This window comes from Lepisma saccharinum, chromosome 6 (assembly GCF_977018435.1).
Source record: "Lepisma saccharinum chromosome 6, izLepSacc3.1, whole genome shotgun sequence".
Lineage (NCBI taxonomy): Eukaryota > Metazoa > Arthropoda > Insecta > Zygentoma > Lepismatidae > Lepisma > Lepisma saccharinum.
Window position 1 is genome coordinate 9,219,636 of NC_139234.1, and position 19,028 is coordinate 9,238,663.

At 39.7% G+C, this 19,028-nt stretch overlaps 1 protein-coding gene across 5 annotated transcripts in view; it reads left to right on the forward strand.

Annotated features, from left to right (window-relative positions):
• LOC145988546 (uncharacterized) overlaps nt 1-19,028 on the forward strand; it is a 193,963-nt gene that overhangs the window by 28,579 nt on the left and 146,356 nt on the right. Inside the window, exon 1 of one of the 5 annotated variants that reach the window (XM_083123469.1) lies at nt 12,727-12,791. The exons of the other annotated variants lie outside the window; for them this stretch is intronic. The gene's annotated coding sequence lies outside the window, so the exon portion shown is untranslated. Of the gene's footprint in view, nt 1-12,726; nt 12,792-19,028 lie in introns of those variants that run through there. 5 annotated transcript variants of the gene reach the window in all.

The window sequence follows — 19,028 nt, forward strand, 5'->3', positions numbered from 1 at the left end:
GAACGTTTATTTCAAGCATTCATTGTGGACAACATTTTATTATTTTTTTGCTCCTCGTTGTTGTGTAAGAGTTGTACAGGATGGTATAGTTTTTGCACAACAGCCTTCTCCTTTACGCGAAATAGTTCACTAATGACTATTTCCCATTGTGATGGCGTTGTGGCTCCCAGATTCAGCAGAGCGTATGATGTGTAGCCGGGATGTAGAAATCTTGGCCTAGGGTTAGAATCTGTCCCAAGTGCCTGTAAACAGGGATATAATAATATTCGTAATGTGACTGATATTCTTTATAACATTCACAATTTTATTGTCACGATAATAATCTTTGATAAGAAGAAGGAGAATTCATTATCACTGTTACTGTTTTAAGAAATGTATTATGGGATATGATGTAATACACGAAACTCGGTAAGTTGATTTCTGTATTTTATTTATAACAAGAATTTATATACAGTATATTGTGCTTCTTGCTAATTCAAAGCAAACAGCAACAATAACCTTGTCCAAGTTTGGATTCACTGTGCTTGTAAACGATTTTAACAAAAATGTATCAAAGTCTGGTTTACAAGATTTACAAAAATAGTGTTCACTGGTACAACTAAATAATACCCAGTGCATTACAGTCAAACCTCTATATTCCAAATGTTCCCATTTATTGCAGTCATTGCACTTCACAAGACGGGAATCTGCTTCAATGTTACTGCAACAAATAATATCCTTCATTGGGTCAGCCTTTTCTTCATTAGTTTCATTTTCCCTGAAACTATCGACGAAATCAGATCTTAAGAAAACTCTCGTTCTTAGATTGTATTGGTTGCTTCCGATCCATGTCTTATTTAAAGTATTCAGAAGATAACTTCCACACTATATATTACATTCAAGAATCCTGGCTGGGTCACCATAATTGTTGCTGTTTGGTTTTGAATTAGCAACAAGCACAAAATACCGTATATAAATTATTGTTATAAATAAAATACAGAAATCAACTTACCGAGTTTCGTGTGTTACATCATATCCCATAATACATTTCTTAGAACAGTAACAGTAATAATGAATTCTCCTTCTTCTTATCAAAGATTATTATCGCGACAATAAAATTGTGAATGTTATAAAGACTGACAGTGACAGTCAACGCGTAGACAACGATGGCTTGTATTTACCCATAGACAACGACTGATAAGCGTACCTAAAATTTGCAAAGACGAATAGTCCACGTTTACGCAGAGACAAAGGTGGACCGCGTGAATAATGGTCCGCATCTGAGCGTGAACAACAATGGTCCGAATCTAAATCTATGCGCAGATAACGATGTTCGGAATCTACTCATAGGCAACGATGGACTACATACAGACATAGTCAATGTGTACTATCTAATACCTGTGTACATCATAATCTTGGAAACAACGAATAGTCAACATCTACTCGTAGACAATGTAATCTCTGTAAACAATGATGGTACGCATCTATATCCAGACAACTACAGTTTATATTTACACATAATCAATTTAGATTGTGAACAAAATTACGCGTAGACAATGTAACTATGCAGGACTCGCATGATACCACGCTGGGGCAAGAGAAGCTTGTTTAAAATAAAATTATTTCTCAGAGGTACTACAGAACCAAATAAAGATGAATTTACGTGTGCAAGTGTACATAAACACATGCACGCACCACATATTTTTATTTGCTTCGATTTGTTTTACTAAATTAATATTTGTATGTTCAAAGACCAACTAACGAACTTAATGCTCTTACTGGGCGTGTAAGGTAAAGAATTCGCAAGGAAGGTATCACGTAAAGAGAGTAGACAGATAGATACAAGTGACATTGAATTCCGTTGCCCCAAAAGATGATGTTTTACAACCATGAAACGGTCTCTAATTCTGTAGCGTAGAATCGGTCAGCCATCGTCCGTTTCAAAACAAGCTCCTGTGCTCCAGCGTCTGAGAGACGTTCACAATGGCTGTGTTTCGCCTTGTTTGGTTCTGGTTCTTACGCCTCATTTTCAATCCAATCATAGAGTATCTACTTGCGTTATCCACGGTTTTCGCGATAAAGCTTCGATGGTGCTTCCGATTGCGGTCTCCCTCCCGAGCATAACTTGATCCCGTATCTTAACCTTTAACCTTAAACTACATCGGATGCTAATAGATTGGTATATGAGATCCGGGAATCGAATAACGGATCCAGGATTCCGGTTTGGAATATCCTATCCAGGGTTCGGGATTCGGTTATCTGATGAGGGCTCGGGATACGGATATCTGATATGGGGTTCGGAATTCGGAAATTTGATACACGGTTCGGGTTTTGGATATCTGATTCAGGGTTCTGGATACGGATATCTTAGCCAGGGTGTTACGTTCCTTGTTGAGTAATCAGTTCAGTTACCTACCTGATCCTCCTGCTGTCGGGAGAATGACGACTCTGAATGACCTGCACTGAAACCTTCTCAGAGTAGGGCTAAAGAAAACTCGAACATAGAAGTCCGTCACACAGTTTACTTTCTTTCTTCAACAATGTAACTCGAGTATGAGCTGTATTCGCCTTCTTTAATCCCGTTGGGACATCTAGTATATTCCAGCGTGAACCTCTTGCTTCTGTGATTTAATCACCATGACATTATCTTTCATTTCATCACTAACAAATTTCTATGTAACGAGAAAAAGTATTATTAGTGAATTACGTGCAGGTGATTACATTAGGACTTTTCGACTGTTATTATGGCGTCAGCAGACATGTGGAAATTTCTGAATATATATATATTTCTTTGAATGTAAAAATCTGAATCAAATGTTCAAGGATGTAACAAGGGTTCGGGATTCGGATATCTTATGCTACATTGCATTCACGCTACAAAAAAAAGAAGAAGAAGTCGTCGTCAAATGCTACAGCTTTGTGGTTTTTAACGTCTAACATTACATTTTATCTCCGTGCGGTTGGGTATATTCTAAAAGTTAAGCAAATGATAGGAGACCAATAGAATACGACTTTTTATTCCCAGAGAAACTTCCTTGAACCCACCTGACCTGACCCAATTGCATGGATGTTGCTAAGGAGGAAGAGTCGAACATGTCAGTCAACCCCCCCCCCCCCAAAGCGCTTCTAACCAGGGACCTGTAACGTAACGCAATTCATTGGTATTTGTCACCGTTCCGCGTTATTTCCGTACCGGGTACCGCGTACCGGCCCAAGTGCTGTGGACCGTTCCAAGGAAAATACCAGAACCTATTGGTAAGGCGAACAGTAACGCTTCTGCTATACCGTTCCGTTCGTACCCGAGAGTGCTTCGGGGACGACAGCTTTGGATAAACAGAGTGGAACGTTAAAATACCCGTACCAGAAAGCATGGAACTTGTTCCTTATCTGAATGCCGGTTCCGTTACGGTACGTACCGCTCCTTAGAATGATACCGGTACAAATTCATGATGGGTATATCTGAACTTTAGGATCGGGTACAATTGTAACAAAACCTATTTTCAGCAAATCAAATGGGTATTGAATGGATCAGAAAATATATGTCACGTAACTCTTCACTTTAAAACTTTCATTGTTGAATTCTTGAAAAATCGATAAGAACTAATATTAATTGAGGTTGTAGGCAATAAAATATAAATTGTATATATATAAATAAATATGGAATCGTGAGATTTGTTATTAATAATGTTACTTTTAGATAACCAATACACGTAATATTGGGTGCAAGGTGAACATATTTAAAAATATATTTTCAAGCAAGATATTGAAAGTTCGACATGATGATAGTTTATGTAATTAGAATATTACCGACTAATAATACATGTGGAAAGAAGGGAAAGTTAATGTACGCCATATTGAGAAATGTTGCCATCTAAGCTACAGATCTGAAATTCGGGTTGACCTGGCATTGCCAATCAAAATTATTTTGGTAAAACTGGAAATTAGACGCCATATTGAAAAATGTCACTTCTTAAGATAGAGAAGTGAAATTCGGTTTGGTGGTAGATCTTGCTAATTAGTGCATGTTAAATCAACATTATTGTTGAAAACCGGAAGTTGATGGACGCCATATTGAAAATGTTACTTCTTAAGATATAGAAGTGAAATTCGGTTTGACGGTAGCTTGCTTATGTGAATTAGAGCATGGCAAATTGACATGATTGTGGAAAACCGGAAGTTCATGGACGCCATATTGAAAAACGTTACTTCTTAAGATAGAGAAGAGAAATTCGATTTGGTGGTAGATCTTGCTAATTAGTGCATGTTAAATCAACATGATTGTGGATAACCGGAAGTTGATGGACGCCATATTGAAATATGTTACTTCTTAAGAAAGAGACGTGAAATTCGGTTTGACGGTAGCATATGCTAATTCGTGTATGGCAAATCAACAAGATTGTGGAAAACCGGAAGTTGGTGGACGCCATATTGAAAAATGTTACTTCTTATGATAAAGAAGTGAAATTCGGTTTGGTGGTAGATCTTGCTAATTAGTACATGTTAAATCAACATGATTGTGGAAAACCGGAAGTTGATGGACGCCATATTGAAAAACGTTACTTCTTAAGATAGAGAAGAGAAATTCGATTTGGTGGTAGCATATGCTAATTCGTGTATGGCAAATCAACATGATTGTGGAAAACCGGAAGTTCATGGACGCCATATTGAAAAATATTACTTCTTATGATAGAGAAGTGAAATTCGGTTTGGTGGTAGATCTTGCTAATTAGTGCATGTTAAATCAACATGATTGTGGAAAACCGGAAGTTGATGAACACCATATTGAAAAATGTTACTTCTTAAGATAGAGAAGTGAAATTCGGTTTGACGGTAGCTTATGTGAATTAGAGCATGGCAAATTGACATGATTGTGGAAAACCGGAAGTTCATGGACGCCATATTGAAAAACGTTACTTCTTAAGATAGAAAAGAGAAATTCGATTTGGTGGTAGATCTTGCTAATTAGTGCATGTTAAATCAACATGATTGTGGAAAACCGGAAGTTGATGGACGTCATATTGAAAAATGCTATTCCTTAAGATATACGAGTGAAATTCGGTTTAATGGTAACTTATGGTAATTAGTGCATGGCAAATAAACATGATTGTGGAAAACCGGAAGTTGGTGGACGCCATATTGAAAAATGTGAAATTTGGTTTGATGGTAGATTATGGAAATTACAGCATGGAAAATCAACATGATTGTGGAAAACCGGAATTTGGTGGACGCCATATTGAAAGACGTTACTTCTTAAGAAAGAGGAGTGAAATTTGGTTTCATGGTAGCTTATGGGAATTAGAGCATGACAAATGAACATGATTCTGGAAAACCTGAGTTTGATGGAATTCATATTTAATTTTTAATAAATGAAAACTAAATCGACACTCAAATGTATTTCTTTTTCAACATGGCATCTATCAACTTCCAGTTTTACAGACAGCATATGCATTGTCCATGTTCGAATTAGTAAGCGCAATAATCTAACCGAATTTCACTTCTTCATCTTAATAAATTGCATTTTTCATTATGCCGTCCATCGACTTTCGGTTATATAATATCATATAAATTGACCATGTTCTAATTAACATAAGCAATCACCAAAGGAAAGAGGAATATTAAAGTAAATTTTTCCGTTAACGTCCGGTTTTCCCTAATCATGTTGATTTCCAATGCAGTAATATCCATAATATCATAAAACCGAATTTCACTCCTCTATCTTAAGAATTAACGTATTTCAATATGGCGTCCACCAACTTCCGGTTTTCCGGAATCACGTTGATTTGACATGCTCTAATTCCCATAAGCTACCCTCAAGCCGAATTTCACTTCTCTATCTTAAGAAGCAACATTTTTCAATATGGCGTCCATCAACTTCCGGTTTTCCACAATCATGTTGATTTGCCATGCTCTAATTCCCATAAGCTACCCTCAAGCCGAATTTCACTTCTCTATCTTAAGAAGTAACATTTTTCAATATGACGTCCACCAACTTCCGGTTTTCCACAATCATGTTGATTTGCCATGCTCTAATTCCCATAAGCTACCCTCAAGCCTAATTTTACTTCTCTATCTTAAGAAGTAACATTTTTCAATATGGCGTCCACCAACTTCCGGTTTTCCGGAATCACGTTGATTTGCCATGCTCTAGTTTCCATAAGCTACCTTCAAGCCGAATTTCACTTCTCTATCTTAAGAAGTAACATTTTTCAATATGGCGTCCATCAACTTCCGGTTTTCCACAATCATGTTTATTTGCCATGCTTTAATTAGTATAAGCTATCGTTGAACCGAGTTTCACTCCTCTATCTTAAGAAGTAACATTTTTCAATATGGCGTCCATCAACTTCCGGTTTTCCACAATCATGTTGATTTAGCCGTGCTCTAATTAGCATAATCTACCTTCAAACTCAATTTCACTTCTCTACCTATTTTAAAAGTAATGGGGCCTACTGCACATGCCTCCTAGTAACAGGTTGCCTGAATGACGAATATCGACCTTCTGCGCAGGTCGTTGTAATTAGTATAATATACATGAGCTTGTTGAAACTAATTGTTTCTATTGTTAATAATTTGCCAGAGTGACGGTCTTCAAAATTTTTGCATAGCTGATACCATTATTAACAAATTAATGAAAGATAAACTAGATAGCATTTATACATATTTTTCGGATAAATAAAATCCAGAAAGATCACGAATTACTTTTTTCTAAAGTTATTATAATTAGTTTTAAACAAAGAAGTGTATATTTATCGGTATTCCATTTGCTGCTGTGGAATGTTGATTGACAGTAAACTGTTATGATACGTACTGTAAGTTCCTGTTACAAATGTTACCCGCTTCATCCATTTCTATCCACGTACCGGTATTTTAATAACAAGAGCTGGTCATTGTGCTTCAGTACCGGTTACCAACTTGTGGTTCCATTTCGTACCCGGTAGCCACCGTTCAGGTACAGTATGTACGGGTACGATCGTACCCGTTCCATCCGAGACCCGTTCCACTCAGTACCTGAAGCGAATGGGTCGTTGAGTAACGGTACGCCTAATTTACCCAGGTTGTAGGTAGGTCCAATCTGTCCGGTACTGTGTGGAACGCCAATGCCATTGTAACGCATATCGATAGTTCCGTTCGTAACTTGACAGCGTTACAAGTTGGGTTACGTTACAGGTCCCTGCTTCTAACACCCGATAATTGTATTTCAATACAGTAGAATTTATGGTCATTTGTCACCAAATTTACCTTTATATTCCCCAAAATCAGCCTTACACCTCCGAATGGAAAATTCTGGATAAATATCTGGTTCTGGGTTTTAAGTTCTCTTTATGCACAGATATGCTAATCGGGACTGGGCATACAATTTAAAGTGGGATCAGAACCAGTGAAGTGTACCTCTCCACCGGGTATCGAACTCGGGACCTTCCACAGAAACAAGTTTTATGGAAACACTGGACAGTTTGGCATTATATTGTTATGCGAGGTGGATGCAAGGAATGTGCACATTAATGTAACATTAAACTTTCATTTCTAAATTACAAGGAAGGAAACACAATTAAAAACGAAAATTTTCATTTATGTTAAAGGAATTTTTTTTATCAAGCATTAGAATATTCGTGAAATATACTGGCAACCATATACAGAGTGCTTCAATGGTTTGTAACCCTAACCTCTATAGCTTACAACAGGGTCGCTCAAAGAACAGTTTACGGGCTACATCATCCCGTCAAGTTGTTTCGTGCGACCAGCTCGGTATAAAATTCTATACACAATTTTGAGGCAAAATTTTCAGCATAAATGAAATGCAATATGACAGCGACCAACTGTTTAATCATCACCGGCCCTGCATGTGAAAAAGTTTGGACACTCTTGGCTTATACCATTCCTCGCATACTTTGAAGGGTGTAAAATGGGCCATATGTGCCGACGAACCCCTCCAAAATAATTCATTCATTCATTCGTTGAGATACCTACACCGGGTTTTCTTCATCATGAAGCCCAATCTAATTAGATATTTTGAAATGCTTTTGATCGCCCGCAGTGGTTAGCACAGCGCGATACGACACCAAGGGTCCCGGGTTCGAGTCCGGCCTGATCATAGTTGATCGTTGTGAGTGTCCATAAGTTGCGAAATCCTGGGGGGACAGGGGAGATATCCCCCCACCAACAATCTTGGCTTCAAAAGACCCCACCAAAAATTTCCGGGGGAGAGTGTTATAAAAACAAGAGGCGAGCAATTATTTTTTACTTCAAATATGCTTTACTAAGGATAGTATCGAAAACACACACAAGGTAATGTGTGAGTGTTGCATACTTTCACTCTCTCATTCAAGAGACCTTTCACAGATCTTACACCAATAACAAATGTTCTAATATATTCATAATAAAGGTAAAAGAACAATGCAAGACAAATATAACTATGAAATCTAATTGATTTATAGTAATAGAAAGCAATAACTAAACAAAAACTTAAAACATATTAAAAATATTTCAACTATTTTGCCTTTATTGACATCCTTAACCAGTCACTAAAGGAATTAGTTTTCTTTATGTATAAAAGTATATGTATTATACGTATAAATATTTATATATTTGTGTATATGTTTGTGTGTGTGTGTGTAGATTAAGATCTTCCCTCCCCCCAAATAATCTTCAATGCTTTCGCACCCTGATCGCCAGTTCACTTTATACGGATTGTAGACATTAATGAAAGGTTCAAGTCAGGGGGAATTTTTCCAGATTGCTAATTTCAAGGGAGAAAAGGGAGTAAGAAACTATTTAAGGATCATGACTGGCACCATGCTAATCAGGGGTTTGCGACGAATAAGCCTCGTAAAGAGCGGTTTTATGGGAGAAGTGAGAAAGAGTGATATTATAGTGGCATGTAACCTCGGTTGCCACACTGACAATCCGGAATTTTGTCAGCAGACACAGATAGCATGATACTAAGAGTTATAAAAGTACTGACCAATGGCCATATAACCACACGAAACATCCCGACTTGACTGCACACTTGAAATGGTCTTCTTCGTTCGTTGGGTTGGCAATACTGTTCAAAGCACAACATTTATTCTTACTCGTTTTCCATTGCAAGCGTGTTTATCAGCTATTGAAACAAGAGGCTGTACTGTTCGCACGCACCCCATAGCCCTACGTCAAGGTTATTCTTCAGGAAATTAAAAGCGTGGAAGTTTTCAGCAAGCAAATTCCCATCAGGTTTGCCAACCCATGATCTATGTCACCACTCTCACATATATTTTTAAAATAACTATCTTGTCAGCGCGGGAGCAAAAATTCGATATAAGCTATTTCAATTTTCTTAGCAAATTTTCGTGGTGGGATCCGATGTGATGTGGTTTTCGAAATGTGTGAGGAACCTATATGAGCATTCCAGCGTGACATTCACACAAAAAATGTAAGATTCCAGACATATGATTCGGTTATAATATTCATAACGAACTCATTTTATAGAATTATGTACTCGGTGGTATCTGCCAACAAATGAAAAAAAATTAGTATGATGACAGCCTGAACATGAAAGCATTAACAAAAATGTGTTGCAAATTATATGCATTCACAAATATTTTAACCTTAACGCAATTACAACAATAATGATTTCCAGATTAATATATTTTGTTACTTACATGGTGTATTAGGGACTCCCTGATGGTGCAGGGATAGCGTCGTCGTCTTGTAATCGAGGGGTCCCGGGTTCGATACCCGGTGGAGGCACATAGTGGTTCGGATCCCGCTTTAAACTGTAGGTCCAGTTCCGATTAGCCTTACTGTGCATAAAGCGGACTTAAAACACCAAATGAATCAATCGTTATATAGAGTAAGACCATTTTCCGTGGAATACCCCTATATTAAATTCAATATTTTGTCATTTTTCATTTTATAACAACAAAGTTTTAGGCCTCTTAGAAAGGTTAAAAGTAGTATTCGAACCACTACGTGCCTCCACTGGTGATCGAATCCGGGACCTCTTTGATTACAAGGCGACAGCATTACCACTACGTCATCAGCGATGTTTCTGTCATTCTAAAACCTCTGTACAATTGTAGCACAAAGAGAGAAAACACTGTCGCGCCGTACATAGGCGCAACTTGGCAGAGACAAGGGGGGTACGTGCCCTCCAAATTTTCAACTTCATTAGCCGGACCCTGTGGCCGAGTGTCGACCTCCGTGACGGAGTGGTTAGCATAGCGCGCTACAAAGCCAGGGGTTCCGGGTTCGAGTCCCGGGTAAGGCATGAGTATTTGTGTGTTTGTCCGGATGATAAGAAACTGAAAAACTGCAACAATTGAAAAGTGTAAAAGAGAGAAAAAGTGTGAATGGTGGGGGATACCTCCGTGTAGGGGGTATTTCCTTTTATATATATAAAAAAAAGTGGTCAGCACATCACGCTGCGACGCCAAGGGTCCCGGGTTCGAATCCCGCTCGGACTTGGTTGTTTGTGAATGTCCATTCATCAATTTTATCATTTCATCACTCATCCCCATCTTCGCAAATTAGCCAAGAGGCACAAAACGCGAAGTAAAATAAACCAAATCAATCAATCATTTTCAACTTCATTAAAATGTACAAGTTAATTGTATTTTTGTTAACCTTCTGGGACTAATGAGTAATTTTCATGATTTCGCAAATGTAACAGTTATTTGGCAAAATAGTCCTGGACGCTATTTTATGGGATACAAAACTTTTTGATTCTGTCCCAAAGTTAAGCCCCAAGTAATTCGATTTTGCCCCCCCCCAAAAAAAAAAAGTTAGGTCCAAAGTTACGCCTATGGTGCTGCCGAGACTTCAAATCTGAACAGCAGGAGATTGAACGATGCAATCCGCTGATTGCATTGTTACCTTGCTCCTGAGTTGCTAAGTTGTTCGTTGCCTTATAGTCACCGGTAACATAAATGTGATACTTAGATCCTGATATACTCACTTGCCTGCAAGGCGTCATGTGTGTTGCCTAACTCTACAGTGATAAGTGGATTTTATTAACAAATTTCCAATGGCAACTTCTACCAACGTCTTAGAGTTAGGCAACACACATAACACCTTGCAGGAAAGCGAGTATATCAGGATCTAAGTGTCACATTTATGTTACCGGTGACTGTACAATGAATAAGCATAAATGTTCCTTACACTTGCATGCAAAACAGAAGATGATATTCCATTCCTCGACACGTTCGAGTCATTTGAATGTGGCAACGCAGAGCACATAGGCACGAGCGAAGCGGGAACGAAAGGAGAAAACAAATGACTGTCCACTTTGGTACGAGAGTTTTCAGAGTTCTTCTCTTCTCGGTAGAGCCGTATGCATGTTTCCTACTATGCCTCGGCTAAGCTATCTTCCGGCCCCCATTCACAGCGCAGAGCGGTTATTTTGACAAGATACTGTTTCCCTGCTGGTTGCTTCGGGAGGGAAGCATTTTAATGTTGCTGCTTGTTGCCGAAACAGGGGGCAGCGGTAGGCCTAATTGCAGGGTTGTGAAAGGGTCCAGGAACCGATAAATTCTAATGGGTTCTATCAGGTTCTGCAACAGGACCGGAACCTTCTTCCTCGCACAATTTAATTTCGGTCCAAGTTGCGCCTAGTTTTATGGAAAAATTGTTCCTGGACAGTATTTAAATTCACTCGGAAAAAAAGGTTCCTGGACGCTATTTAAATTGATCCGGGAAAAAAGTTCCTGGACCGAATTTAAATTGATCTGGGAAAAAAGTTCCTGGACCGAATTTAAATTGATCCGGGAAAAAAGTTCCTGGACCGAATTTAAATTGATCCGGGAAAAAAGTTCCTGGACCGAATTTAAATTGATCCGGGAAAAAGTTCCTGGACCGAATTTAAATTGATCCGGGAAAAAAGTTCCTGGACCGAATTTAAATTGATCCGGGAAAAAAAGTTCCTGGACCGAATTTAAATTGATCCGGGAAAAAGTTCCTGGACCGAATTTAAATTGATCCGGGAAAAAAGTTCCTGGACCGAATTTAAATTGATCCGGGAAAAAAAGTTCCTGGACCGAATTTAAATTGATCCGGGAAAAAAGTTCCTGGACCGAATTTAAATTGATCCGGGAAAAAAGTTCCTGGACCGAATTTAAATTGATCCGGGAAAAAAGGTTCGTGGACCAAATTGAAATACTTTGCAGATAAAAACGTTAATTGCGGTTCAGAACCCATTTACGCTTGCTGATTTTCTCTCCTGGACCGAAATTGAAGTTACTCAAAATTCCTGGACCTTTAACAACGCTGTCTAATTGGCTGTTTGACCGCAAGTTTGTTCGTAGCTGATCGCGGCAACAGCGGGTCACTGCCATAGAGACGGTCCCCACGCCGGGAATTAGCTTGGTCGTACACTATCATTTCCACGGACTGGTGTGTACAGTCTTCGTAAATTTCAGGTCTCTCCGATGACGTAGTGGGTTGCGGGTCTGACCCCAGCGCAAGCACATTGCGCACTGGTTCGGATCTCTTTTTAAAACCTGCAGGTTCAGTCCCTACTAACCTGAGTAAAAAAAAAGGCCAATAGACAGCTACGTACAGGGATTTCCCGAACCAATGTGTTTGCAACACTGCTTCTTGTTTGAAGCACGTGTTCTTGGAGCGAACCGAAGGAAGGCCCCCTTTACCCTTTACCCCACCCACACACGCCCTCAAGCAGAAACAGTGTGTGCGTGCTCTCGTCAGGAGCGGCGGGACTATTTGACAACCTCTTCCAGCGGAACCCGAGAAATGAACAATGAACAGTGCATCCGCGAAAACGTCGCCAAACCTGTGCAGCTTCACAGAGAAGTGAAGTGAGGCACCTATCCTACCACCAAGTAAGTGGCAATATCATCCCACCATGCTGATGTGTTGTTTCTTTTAGAGGGGGGATTTAAATATATATGTACATACAGTGGATGCTTACGTATTACCAAACGAAATTGTCCATCACCTTGTTCATGATCTTTAGTTTATCCAATGAGAGTTTCAAGAATTGAAATAAAATGTCAAACAAGCTGCTGACAATCTCTGCACCAGCTTATGTAAAAATATATTCCTTAAAAACACGTAGGATACAAGAGAAAAATTTATGAAAATAGTCATAAACAATTTGCCGAGCAATATTTGTGCATTCTACTGTATGTATATAAATAAAACTAATACGGGTTATAAATTATATACTATTGAATATATGTTGATAATATTCATCACATTGTTGATTAATTATGTGTGTACTGATATTAAACTGAAAAGTATTTTGGACAATTGGCGAATGAGAAGGTACATTTCCGTGGGCTGGTTATATAACTAGATTTACAATCACCTGGATATTTCTAGGAAAGAAAACACATTTGCAAATTACGTTTTCATAGAAACATTTTATCACTATATCCCGAACTGTTATTATTTTGTTACTATGACGACGTCAATGATATACTCAAATACAGGGTTTCTATAAATTAGATATACAAAAGTAACAGTTAATTGTGAAGAAAGTGTATGTGTAACAGAAATGGTTTATACATGAATGAATACAGTATATCTTCAATTTTATTGTCCCACGTCATTTGCTTCCAGTTGTTAGTTTCAGACGGCGCCACTGGAGGCGTGAGCGTTTGCTTATCTTCTCTAGTATTGCGCCAGTCATATTTTTTGCCGAGCCCACTGTCAGAGGCATATCATACGTGGACATGCTTGAGAATTATCTAATGCCACAGTTGCGTGAAGATATGGGTGCTGATTTCATTTTCCTCCGCATTTTCATAAAGAAGTAACCGCCTACCTCAATCGTGAAGTACCGACTTGGATTGGTCGTGGTGGAACGATTCCGTGGCCACCTCGTTCGCCTGATTTGTCCCCATGGATTTCTCTATCCGGGGGCTACATTAAAGAACGTGTGTTTGTTCCCCCTCTTCCCAGCAACGTCGACGAGCTGCGGGTCCGGATAACGCAGGCAGCTGCGACCATCGATGCAGACATGCTTCAAAGGGTTTGGCAGGAAATCGAATACCGCTGAGACATTTGCCGTGTGACGAAAGGATCACATATTGAACACTTGTAGAGAAAACTTGAAGATATGCTGTATTCATTGATGTATAAAACATTTCTGTTACAAATACACTTTCTTCACAATTAACGGTTACTTTTGTATAACTAATTTATAGAAACTATGTATTTACAATTCTTAATTCTATGTGCCTGGTAGCTAACTATATTTCCATGGGAGATGCGTCGCCAACAAGGGGGCACTAGCCTACCGTAAAATAACCTTTGCCGACCCACGTCAAAATTTTTCAAAATCATTCATAACAGAATTTAGGAGACGCACCTAGGTGAAAAAGAGAGAGAGACAGAATGGAAGAAGTAAAAGAAACCGAAAGAAGAAGACAGAGAAGGCAAATAAAGAAAAGAAGGTAGAAACAAAGGAAGATAAGAAGGTAGAAAAAAGAAAGAGATGAAGAAAAATAGAGGAGCAGCGGAAAAATGAAAAATGGAGGAGCAAATAAAGAATTTAGAAACGAAGAGTAAGATGAAAAGAAAGGAGGAATACAGATGAACACAGGAAGAAAGAAGAGCAGATTCGATTTCAATTTAATTTTTGTTATTTAGCGTCGCTTTTCTGCTACTTTTTGCTAATTCTAAATATGATAATGAGAATCAGTGATGATTGATGAAACGATGAAGGGACGCTCACAAAGGAGAGAGAAGGAAATATGAAAACAGACGAAGAAAGAGAGAAGGATATATGGAAACAGATTAGGGAAGAGAAAAGAACATAGAGAAACAGAGGAGGAACAATAAAAGAACATAGAGAATCAGGAAAGAAGAGAGAAGGTCAGTGAAACAGAGGAAAGAAGAGGGAAGGTCAGAGAAACAGAGGAAGGAAGAGAGGACATAGAGAACACAGGAAAAGCAAAGGACTTGCAGAAACAATGAAAGAAAGAGAGAAGGGCATAGCGAAACACAGATGACGAAAGAGAAACAGACACAGAGGAACAGAGCTAGCAAGAGAGAAGTATAGTGAAATGGGAAGAAAGGAAGAAAGAGTATAAGAGAAAACTTTAGCTGCCATGACCACCGAAGCATAGCATTTCTTGCCCCCTGCCCTTCCCGTTATCTCGCTTGCGTCAACGTCAATGTTTCCTGGCAAAAATATCCGCCAATACTATAGATTGATCTGCATACCTCTACCAGCAAATGTGCCCAGCACTGTATAACAGTGTGGTTTGTTTTTCTGGTTTCCGTGTAACCGATTGGTGATAATTCTCGCCTTCGTAGCGAACGATCGCAGGCTCGATTCTTGATCCCGCTCGTATTTTTCGGCGTTGGAGCTCTACAGAAGCGATTCAACTCGATGCGCCAAGTCTGACAGGCTTTGGCCCTCAACGACTATTGCTTTCATAGTGAAGCTATGAAAAGGCAAATGCAAAGCTGAAATGACCATAAATTGTAATTTGTAGAAAATGAAAGGGGGAGGAAGAGATGTGTCAATAACTCTTCGATTTCCTTGTCGTAACAGCCCTCCTTGAGGCCTACCTACCGACTGCCAGTCTCGCTCCCACATGCCTCAGCAGAGGTGGGCGATCAGCCAACAAGTTACAGGGTAACGTGTGGTCAGCACGACGAACCCTCAGTCGTTGATGGCTTCCATGACCGGGTTACGCTATTCATTCGTAAGGCCACAATTTCCTCACGATGATGGGTGGCCACCGGCCCCACATACTGGCCGAACTCTCAGGAGAAAAGTGGTTACGCTTTCCCCCAGGAGACTCGAACCAGCGCGCGTCCCGTAGCCCGAGCCCAAAGCCTGAAGCCTTTGACCGCACGGTTACGGTGCTGACATACAGGGTGTCCAGAGCAGGACTGACAGTTTTCAAATTTCTTTTTTTTTTAATATGGTAAGGAGTAGCTAGAAGCAAAACATACATTTTGACGGTAAACTCGCAAAGTTTTATTGGATGGAGTTACAGCTCAGTATAGCTTAATATAGTTCCACATGAGTTTCGTTTGTTGCACGGAGAATGTCCAGTCTGCATTCAATCTCCTCCACGTGTTCTGTAGCATCTGAGGGGCTGCAGAAGCAAGAGCATTCAGAATGCATGTCTTTGATGTACCCCCAAAGAAAGATATCTAGAGGGGTAACATCTGGAGAGCGGGGTGACTAGGAAATTGGCCCATCACGTCCGATCCAACGCTCAGGAAATTCCCCAGTAAGATACTCCCTCACCTGTCGGCTCCAATGTGGCGGGCCCCATCCAGTTGCAATATTACTCTCGGCTGTAAATGGCGTAATTGGGAACTGCAAAGTTTTTCAGCAAGTTTAAGAATGTCTTTCCTGTTACCGTTTGTTCCTCGAAAAAGAATGGGCCTATGACTTCATCATACGTCAAAGCACACCAAACATTCAATTTTGGACTGTCTTGTGATCCTTGATAAACACACGGCGAAAGTATCGTTGCACTTACACAACAATTTTTGTCTCTGGATACCACCACGCACATTAAACTTTTTCTTTTGTTTGAGCAACACTATCGCAACCATCGCTAGCTGTACATGTATGAAAATTTGCTGAACCAAACTCACAAGTGTACTATCGCTTTTGCAATGCTTTGTTAAAAAAAAGCTCGATTTTTTAAATGTTATATCTATTTAAACTGTCAGTTACAATCCGGACACCCTGTATATATAGTTCCAGAAAAACGTATAGAAACTCAAGCCTTATGTGGCCACCACATGTCCACGTGGGTGTCCTTCTTACAAGAATTGGCAACATCGAAGAGACACGTGGTGGGTACGCGCCTCGTCAAGATTGTGAGGGAGATGAGGTCTGAGTTTCTTTAAGTTTGTACACTACTTTTCAATTAGTAAATTAAAACACGACAAATACGGGCTGCTTCAAAATGATGTGAACGATTTCAACTCCTTATATATTTTTTATTTTTCGTCCAAATTGCTTTAAATTTAACATGTAATTCCTAAAACTGTCCAAGTTTTTTTGATAAAATTTTGAACACAGTATCTCACAAATGTTCTATGTGAGTCCCCTTTGTTACCCTGCATACATCAATTCGATAATCCAATTCTGCCCAGATCCGTTTCAACATGTATGCATCAACAGTTTGCACTGCAGCAGTAATGCGCTTTTTCAGTTAATTGAAATCTGCGGGTAGAGGAAGTTTGTACGCGATGTCTTTTAGATGTCCCCACAGAAAAAAAAATCACAGGGGGTAAAATCCGGGGATCTTGGTGGCCAACATAGTAACTGTTGATCATTTTGAGTAGATCGCCCAATCCAGCGGCCTGGCAGTCTGTTATTAAGGTAATTTGTAGTAAGCATGTGTAGGAATGTTTGTCCAGTCACAGTTTCTTCGTGAAAGAAGTACAGACCGTACACTTTAGTAGATATAATGGCGCAAAACACATCACGCACAACTTCAACGATTTGACGAGGATTCTCAGTCCCCCAGATGCGAACATTTTGCTTGTTCACTCTTCCTGTCACATGGAACGTAGCCTCATCACTGAAACAAAGTTTGTCAATAAAATCATCATCACCACTGCTTAACTCTAGAAATGACTCACAAAAATTTTGCGGGACGTGTGATCATTAGGTGTTAAATGTTGTAACAACTGCACTCGATAGGGATACATCTTTAAACGCCTACGCACTACGTTCCAAACAGTTGCTCGAGGCATTGTGTAGCTCTTGACTCACTTTCCTTGTAGACTTTTGGGGGCTGCGTTGAAAACTAGTTCGAACTCTCTCGACATGTGCCGGACGATTTTCCTTTGCAAATGCATCCCGTTGTATTTATCATACCACTTACGTATGGAGTTCTTGGATGGTGGTTTCGTACGAACTCATGCTGAACACTAACAACAGACCGACAAACGTGAAACTAGGATGCAAATAGCTTTCTCTGCACCACAGGCAGCCATCTTGGAACTTGTCACCCTGCCACCTAGTGGAGAAATTTGAAACTACTACGACCATTGCAAACAAAACTCGAGGATATGATTGAAAGTATTTAGATAGAACTTTAATTGTTGATAAAGTTTTATCGCTCCTGGAACGGTTTCTTATCGTTCAAACCATTTTGAAGCACGCAGTATAAACACGAAAAAGTTTTTAGTTAATTATAAAAGCGATTCGGAGATCAGTTGAGAACAGGAATTGATTCATAATATTCAATTTGGGAAGGGGTAAGTTCGCGTTGAGCAATTTATCAGGAAATTGCCCTAAATTAGAATATGAATGTAAAAATTGTTTTTCGTATTCGAGGATTTGAATTAATTTGCGCTTTAGTCGGTCCACTGTGGCTTGTTTTCTTCTTCCTTGTTCAGAAACGGAAGGAAGAAACGGAGGAAGGAAGAGACGTATCATTGCGGAAGAAACTATCGCGGGATATGCGGCCTCCGTGAAAGGAAGCTTCACGAATCGTCTGCTGGGGGGAAGGAGTGAGCGTTGCAAACCTCACGGTCCTGACGTCAGACGAATCTCTTGGACTCAAAGATCTAGGCCATGTCCGCATCGGTACGTTTTTCCAGTCACTTTCCTGTGTCGTCGTAGTCGTCCGAATCGAAAAGCTCTCGAGTAGTAGAGTTGCCACTTTTCCCGCCAGGTGGCAGTTCGAACGTCAACGACCTCGCTTTGGGGCGCGACGCGCGCCAACCAAACATAATGCTTTCCACCTATTTGTGATTTTTTCCCATATTTCTTTCTTCTAAATACAGTGTTATTGATAAAATGTCCAAGTACCCCACAGATTACATCGTCTATTCAGTAAACGTTGCCTCTCCAAAGTGAAAGTTGCAATATGGGTGCCAACCGTGGCCCCTACAGTGAGCTGAAGCCGTGCACTTGTCAAGTCTTCCACCTCCAACTCTTCTTATTACGCAGATTCAGACGATTCCGAGAGTGGAACGGCGCTTTAAGCTTTAAGCGACAGCAGGTGCTGATTCGGACATAGCCCTAATAAACACTACATCATTCACGTCGAAATTAATTCATAGCAATCATACCAAAATTCTCCGGGCTGAACACCTTCTCACCTTAAGATTCCCAATCCTTG